The sequence below is a fragment of the Octodon degus genome, unplaced genomic scaffold, assembly GCF_000260255.1.
Source record: "Octodon degus isolate 3935 unplaced genomic scaffold, OctDeg1.0 scaffold00016, whole genome shotgun sequence".
NCBI classification, from domain to species: Eukaryota; Metazoa; Chordata; class Mammalia; order Rodentia; family Octodontidae; genus Octodon; species Octodon degus.
The window spans coordinates 13,412,657-13,420,806 of NW_004524592.1; the positions used below are offsets into that span (position 1 = coordinate 13,412,657).

At 42.4% G+C, this 8,150-nt stretch overlaps 2 pseudogenes; one reads left to right on the forward strand and one right to left on the reverse strand.

Moving 5' to 3' along the window:
* Positions 1 to 317: 317 nt before the first annotated feature.
* On the reverse strand, positions 318 to 2,276 carry LOC105741589 (annotated as a pseudogene).
* Positions 2,277 to 4,797: 2,521 nt separating this feature from the next.
* The window catches only part of LOC101591726, a 6,273-nt pseudogene continuing 2,920 nt past the window's right edge, over positions 4,798 to 8,150 (forward strand).

Here is an 8,150-nt window from a genome sequence, read left to right on the forward strand (position 1 = left end):
TCCATTGATCCTCAGGTCTATTTTGTTGCCAGTACCATGCTGATTTTATCACAGTAGCCTTGTAGTATAATTTCAAGTCAGGAATTGTAATGCCTCCTTCCTAGGCAACTATCTTTAAAAGAAATAAAAAATAAACTCGGGACACTACCATTTAACTTGTTTTAATGTTTCTCACAAATTGAAAAATACTAAAGTACAGACAAGGAATAATCATAATGCTGTGGCCAACATTATAAATAGGGAATTATAAATTTAAAACATTTTCTGGTTTAAAAAATAAATCTGGTTTTCAGTGCAGCTCTGCGGGCTCTCTGCATCTAGTAGGGCCAGTCTTTGTGCTCTCGATGGTGTTCATTTTTATTCATTTTTCCAAGTCCTCCACATCCACCTCTTCTTCCTCCCTTTTGTTCCATCAAAGGTCTAGAGGGCCCCCTGGACCACCTCATCTTCCTCCACCAAAGCTACCTCAGTCCATGCCACAGCCATCATGGAAGCCACCTCTGAACATTCCACCAGGACCACCATGGTCCATAAGGCCACCTCCTCATCCCTGAATGCCACCAGGGCCATCTCTGCCATGATCACCAACCAGGGGTTGGAAGGGTGACAGGAGGAAGCCTTCAGATTTGGGGGCCTTACTCTGGTTGCATTCTGTTCTCCAGGTGAAGTTCTGGTTTCGACAACCCATATTGGGATATTGCCACTCTCTAGCCCCATATTGGACATTTCCTCCTCCAAGGGGGTTTCCACAGGAACCCCAGGAACCTCTTGGAGGGGTGCCAACTCTGTCTCCTCCATGGTCTCCCATGCAACCCACAGGTCCTCCAGAACCTCCTGGGCCTACCTGGAGATCCATGAAGCACTGCTGGCATCCCTCTGCCCTTAAGGGGTAGCATGCCATCTCACATGCTGTTCATTGGAGGCTTCCTCTGAGCAAGAGAGACTAAGTTTGATTCCTTGAAAATCTTTCCCATCAAACCACTCCACAGTAGCCTTGGCAGTCAGTGGATCTTCATAGGACACCATGGCATCACCTTTGGGCTTTCCTATTTCTTTGTCCAGGCAGATGTGGATCATGGGTTGCCCAGTTCTCTTGTTAATCTTAACAACCCCACATTGCTTAAAGAAATCTGCTAGATCTTCAAGTGTCACATGGTCATTTAGTCCTGTACATAAATTGCACTGTTTTCAGAGTCTTCATCAGGATCTATGGGAGGCCTAGATCAAGATCTGGTCCTTCATCTATGAGCCCACGAGGCTTATTGAAGCCACCTCATTCTCCAATGCCCATTCTACCATGTCCATCTTCCCACCCACCTCTACTCATGCCTCCATGATCAAATCCCCCTCTTCCCCTGCCCCAGTTACCAGGATCACTCATGCTCTGGTTTTCTCCTGGTCAGAAAAGTTTTCCAGACTCCTGCCCTTAAACATCCGTGCTACTTGGGTGGTTCTGTCAGAATGAATTCTGCTGCCTATAGTTGCTGTTCTGTGAGCTATATTGACTTGGAGCCTGGCTGTAGGATCCAGCTGGGGGAGGGGGAGATAACTAGTCTGAGGCTGCTGCCCAGAGCTGCTTTGTTGACCATAACTATTCTGCTGTCCATAGCTGCTCAGCTGCCCATAGGTATTCTGCTGAGAGAAACTGCTCTGATCATAAATAATCAGCTGTGTAGAAGAATAGCTGGTAGAAAGTAGGATGGAGGTGCGGTGACTGGCGGCATCAGACAGCTTCTAGGGACTACTTCTGGGGATAACTGTAGTTACTCTGTTCATAGCCTAGGCTGGGCTGATCATAACCCCCTGTGCTAGACTGAAATTGAGCTCAGTAGGCTTGTTACCATCCTGTGATCTTGCACATGCAGTAGCTGCTGGCTGCTGCCCATAGGCTGGATAAGCAGGCTAAGTGCCGTATGCAGACTGAGTTGCATAAGAGACCTGAGTGGTGGTGACTATAGTAGAGGTGGTGGTATCATAAGCACCAGTGCCATACCTCTGAACAGATTGGCTATACCTCAGGGGTGGGGGGCAACTGGAGTAATATGACCAGTAGGAGGCTGTCCATAAGAAGTTGCATACACAGTCTGCCCATAGGTGGCAGTGGTCTAAGCCTGGGTGTAGCTAACATCAGTAGGCTGTCCATAGATTCTTCCATAGCTTTGTTGCCCACATACCTGGGTGGTCTGTGCTTATCCTTGAATTGGCTGGGCAGTATAAAAGCTGTAGCCCTGCTGGGCTGCAGCTTGGCTGTAGGGATTACAATCTGTGGACACCATGTTCTCTCTTTCCTCATTCTCTTAAAGTCTGTAACCCTCTTGCTTTCCCTCTCAAATCTAGGGTTTTCTAATAGAATGTGAATACTGATCCCAAAATTTCTGTGGTATAGCAAGTAACTTAAAATTAATTTTAAAAAAGTTCCTGGGCCTACTTATATGACCTGCAATCAAGACTCCCTACAAAGCTGTAGTAATTGATACAGTGAGGTACTGACATAAGGATGGACAAATTGATAGAACAGAATGCAGAGTCCAGACTATGGTCATATGGTCATCTGATTTTTGACAAAAAATGTCAAAGGTATTTAGTGAGGGAATGGAAATTGTTCTTCACATGATATAGGAACAAATGGATACTCACAGGGGAATAGAAACTCAAGCTCTTCCTTATACCATTCAAAATATTAATTTTAGATGATGATAGACCTAAGGATAAGAACAAAAACTAAAGCTTTTCAGAAGAATCACTGTTAGAAAAACAAACAAGAGAACTGTAGTTTCTTATAAAGTTATACATTCCCTTTGTTAAGTTACATATATTGGCTCAGCAATTCTATTCCTCATTATTTATCCAACTGAAATGAAAACAAATGTCTGCCAAAGAACTCATATAAAGAATGTTTTATTGCTGCTTTTTTTCACAAGAGCTGACAACTGGAAGCAGCTCAAATGTCCATCAACAAAACCATTAATATATCAACTGTAGCATATTCATGCAATGACTTACTACACAGAAAAAAAAACATAATGAACTTCCGATAAATGCAAGAGTATAGATAAATCTCAGACAGTTTGGAAAGCTAATAATTTAATTTTCTGTTTTGAAGTACCTTTGAGAAAAAAATTCTCCAGGTTAAAATTTCTTTTATGGCTTTACCCTCTGCATTCCATTAACAAATATTGGCAAGCACTTTCCTGAACACCTCAGGAAAATTCTCAAAGATGTGGGTGTCTCTGGCAATGGGAAGTTGAGCAAGTTTTCTTGGGAAAGAGATTAAAGTTTTGGGATCAAGCCACATAGAGGTTTCAAAGTGTCTGATTTCAGACATTTTTCATCTGAAACCGGGGCATGCATATAGCAGGTTACCCTTGCTAAGACAGGACTTGCCCAAGCTGGGGTGTCCCTTAGATTTCTTCTGCAACAATTCCCAACACAACCTTCTCACATGAAGGGCGAGATGTGGGGTGTGTGTGTGTGTGTGTGTGTGTGTGTGTGTGTGTTTTCTTGGACTTGTATGGATCCTGTGTTCATTAACAAAATCTTATGAGGATAGAAATGGCATTTGTCTTGTCAAAGAAATTTTTTTTAACATTCTTAGGGCTTCTCCTAAGAAATATTTCTGGAAAAGGTAAGGCAGTAGGGATAAGGCCTCTTCTGTTGACACAGCAACAGCTCACAGCTGCAGCTGAGCTCCTGAGACTTTCTAGTCCATAGCACACAAACCCAGGCCCTCCATAGCACACAGGCCCAGGGCCTCCATAGCACACATACCCAGGCCCTGGCTTCCTGCACCAGTTGAGAGAGTGCAATTTGTAAGCGCCACCCTTCCATCTTTCCATTGACTCATTGTATAGAGAAGTTGTGAATAATAGACAAAAGGATACACATGGTCACAGGATTCAGGGCACACTGCCCCCCAAATATGGCAGCTTGGCTTTTAAGGAAATAGAATCAGCAGCAGCAAGTTGTCCATGACTCTGTCACTGTGAAGTAGAGAAGGAAAGCCTCCCTGACATTCCCAGCAGTAGGTCCTAGGATTCTCATTCCAGAGGGAAGGTAGAATGCAGGGAGAAAGGAGTTAGGACACTGAGAGAAAGAGAAGAATCGGAGCAAACAAACCTCAGTGTTCTTCCTCTCAATTATCACCTTCAGCTCAAAGTACCTGGGAAAAGCAACTTAAAGGAAGAAAGGTATTTGTTTTGTTGTTTGTGTTTGCTCCTCTCATTGTTTCAGAGGTTTCAGCCAGTGGTCATCTGGCTTCATTGTGGCTTTAAAGCAAGGCAGAACACATGGAAAGAGGAAGAAAGAGGGTGCATAACTCATGGCAATAAGGAAGAAGGATGCAGCTGAGAGTTGGAGCAGACAGTGCCAGACAAGTCATGGTTCCCAAGGTCACGTCCCCATGACCAACTTTCTTCAAGTAGGCCCCACCTTCAAAATTCCTGGCAAAAGAGGAGAACCATAACTCCCAACTGCTAGGTGTCATATGTGCAGAGTTTGTGTCCCTCAAAAGCAAAGAATTAATTTTAAGGTTGAAAATAGGAAAGGTTTATTGAGAGATCACATCTTAGAGATAGGAGAAGTCCTGAAAATGGGTTGCCACCAAGCCCCCCCCACTCCCCCACCCCTGTTATAAGGGGTAATTGATACAGCCAAGTCACAATGTGGGTAAAACATGAGTCAGACTACAATTAATTGTATAGGATTACAAGTATAGTTGCTTAGCTGATATTAATCCAATAGGGAAACCAGTCGCATAGCAAGGTATATGGAAAAAACATGGACATTATGGGGTGAAGGATGGGTACAGATTCTCTGGATACCCACTTGGTGAGTGATGCTTATCTAGACTTTACTGGACCAGGTGATAACCAGTTATCGTACAATCTCAAGTTATTGCTTATCCCTCAGAGAGGCATGTAGACCTGGTCATTCCATATATATATATATATATATATATATATATATATATATATATATATGATACAGATTACAGGTGGGTGCCACCACACCCAGTCTCAATTGCTGTTTCAGCATGCCTGGGGATGGGGCTGGCATAGCAGCTGGGGGATCGAACCCCTGGCCCCTGTGCCTGCTTGCAGGTACTTTAACCCACTGAGGTATTTGGCTGGCCCTTCCATCTTTATCTTGAGCCTGACTCTCCATGGATGCATCTCCAGCCACAGTTGTAATATGATCTCATGCTTTGCACTGACTCCCTCCAGGGCCTCTTCCTGATTGCCTTTTAATTTCTATCTACCTTAGCTGCCTATAATTCTAGCACCTCCCAATAATGCCTTGGAATTAAGAATCCATCAACGGGGTCATCCACTGATTAATCCAGAGCTCTCATGATCCAGTTACCTTTCAGAAGGCCACCTCTGACCGTTACTGTACGCCGAATCAAGTATCAACGGACAAGCTGCCGGGGACACTTCAGATCCACACCACAATGGCAGAGTAGGGGAAAAGAAGGTTGGATCCATCCTTTGGCAGAGTTGGTATCAAGTTCATGCACTCAAGGTACAAAAGGATTACATGCATGTGAGTGCAGTAAAACAGAGAAACTCACATTCTCTCCCCAGTAGTAAAGACATTCAGTTCTCTAGGGGTTTTGCCTTCCTGAGACAATATGGTAAAATCAATTCGTAATGCAAAAGAACTCAGGAGCAAATTTTTTACCAGTACATACCCAGAAATTCCTAAAATAGAGAAAGTCTTAAGAGGGCAGAGATTTTCCTTTTGCTTAACATGTTTCATTTATCTTTTCACAATCTATCAGTGATTATTACCTCTATAATTCCATTTGCCTTGAAGCCATAAATTCATTTTTTATGCAAGGCAACTCTGAGTTTATACTTCGTTCCATCTGCAGCCCTCCCTCCCACTTTAAAGCTCAAATACTTTAGTTAAAATTAACTTTACTTTTCTAAGGAGGTTAAGGAAATCAGAAGAGGAAAGAACCCAAGATAAGGGACTAGACACCCAAACAGGGAAAGAAAATTATTTGAAACTAGATTGAAATTGTCTAACTCACTTCCTCTTTTCTTTCTTTTTTTCCCCTGCCAAGTAAACCTTTCCCTGCTTACAGTAAACACTTTCTTAACAGTTCAAAAGGAATGATCTTAAGTGAGTGGCTTCCTCACAAAATTCATTATGGTAATGCCCGGCATGTTCAGCTGAGCTGGCTCCCCTGCCTGCCTGGCTCTGATCTGAGGTGGTAGCCCTGCATCTGTTCTGCAGTTAATCTACATTTTGTTGGCATCAGACATTTTCAGCACCTATGCCTTGGGTGTGTGGAGCAGCCTAGTAGATTTAGGACCAGGCTAGAGAGACCTTTTTCTCCCTTTGCAGTATTTTAAAAACCTATATTTTGAAACACCCGTAAAGACACATGTTGGACATTTTGCTCTTCCTCACTGCACCACCACCAAAATGAATTTATCCCTTTTATTGTTTCATGCGGAAGCCTGTACATCTGCAGTGCGGGTTTCTGGCAGAGTGCTATTTATTATTAATGATAGAACAGTTTATAGCAGGTCAGCTTCCTCACCCTCAAAGCACTATCATGAAGAGTGCCAGGCCATCTAACGTGCATTACTAACATTACACCCCAACCTGAAGGGAACTGTGTCCTAAAAAGTGATTTTGCTGGTGTCTGCTAGGACCGACCAGCTGCCATTAATGCCAGGGCTGAGGACTGAGACCAGTGCCTCCATCTCCCTAATTGGCACTGATATAAGTCTGACCTTTGGGAAGACTACATTTTGATCTGATTTTAGAAATGATTTAGCTGGGGTGTCTCTCTTTTGTTCAGTGTCCTGCTCAATAAAACTTATGGAAAGTAATCTGTTTCATTTTATCATCTGCCTGCATCCCATGAGTCATTAATTTTCCAACTCAGCCTCCTAAATGCTTTCTCTGAATTCTCCCTCCCCTTGATCTCCCTGAAGTGTTTAAGACTGTTGACCAGACCTATTCCAAATGTTCAAAACTCTGTTCTCTACTGGCTCCCATAATGCTAGGTAAGTAGTTTTGCTCCCCCTCTTCCCCATTCATTTATCCTGTCAGAACATCCAGGCTAGGCTGGCCATTTGCTTCTCCTTCTTTTCTGTTCCTCCAAGACCACTAACACAATTTTCTTTCTCACTAAAAATAAGGATGATGAGGATCAAGTAAATCCCTGTATGGCACTATTTTATAATTCTAATATTTCCATGTGATTTATCTCCCAGAGCCCTGACAAATTGCATGAGACTCCTTATCATATTTCACTGTTACCACATTTTACTGTCCTGCTTGTGTAGACTGTGTTCAGGCTGTGACTGCACCTTCTTAGTTGTATCAGTAGCCACATGGCACAGAGTAGGAGCTGAATGAATGGATATTATCAGCCTTATTTTATATATAATGCTGAGTTTTACGGATAACCCTGATGTTTTCAGAGATTTGCCATAAGTCACAAAATACAGAAATGCTAAATATTGACTATATCTCTGACTCTAAACCTATTTATCTTTTTTATTATACCAGGGACAAAAAAAGACCACAACTTCTCTTTCTCTGCCCTTGTACATAACTAACACTAGCACTTATGTTTTACTGTTTTCAGATTTCTCTGATCACAGTCATTTATTAAAATATGTGAGAGCAATACAGGTTTCTGGACTCTACTCTAGCTCTCTTGCATATTAATGTCCAGAAGAATTCAATGTTTAGGAAATTGGATGTTTAAATAGTTTCTCCCTTATAGTCTTTCTGTCCAAGTGGCTTTTGTAAAAATGTTTTTTAAATAGTAAATTTATCAAGACATCATGAGACTCATACAAGTTATTTTTGGCCTCTACAATTACAAGAGGTGCTCAGTGGTAGCCATTGGCTTCCAGATATGTATTAGTACAGCAAACTGCTAAAGTATGTAAACAAATTTTGTATACTCTGTATACGGGTGTGTGTATACACACATACACCCACACACATACACACACAAATAAAGAACAAAACAGATAGGAAATAGAGAAGTTCAGATAATTCCCAAATTGCCTATTCTATTGTTTCAAAAATATGTTTTAAGGGGCCAGGGAGATGGCTCAGTGGAATAAGCACTTCTCTGGCAAGCGCAAGGGCCTGTGTTCAATCCCCGGTTCTGGAAA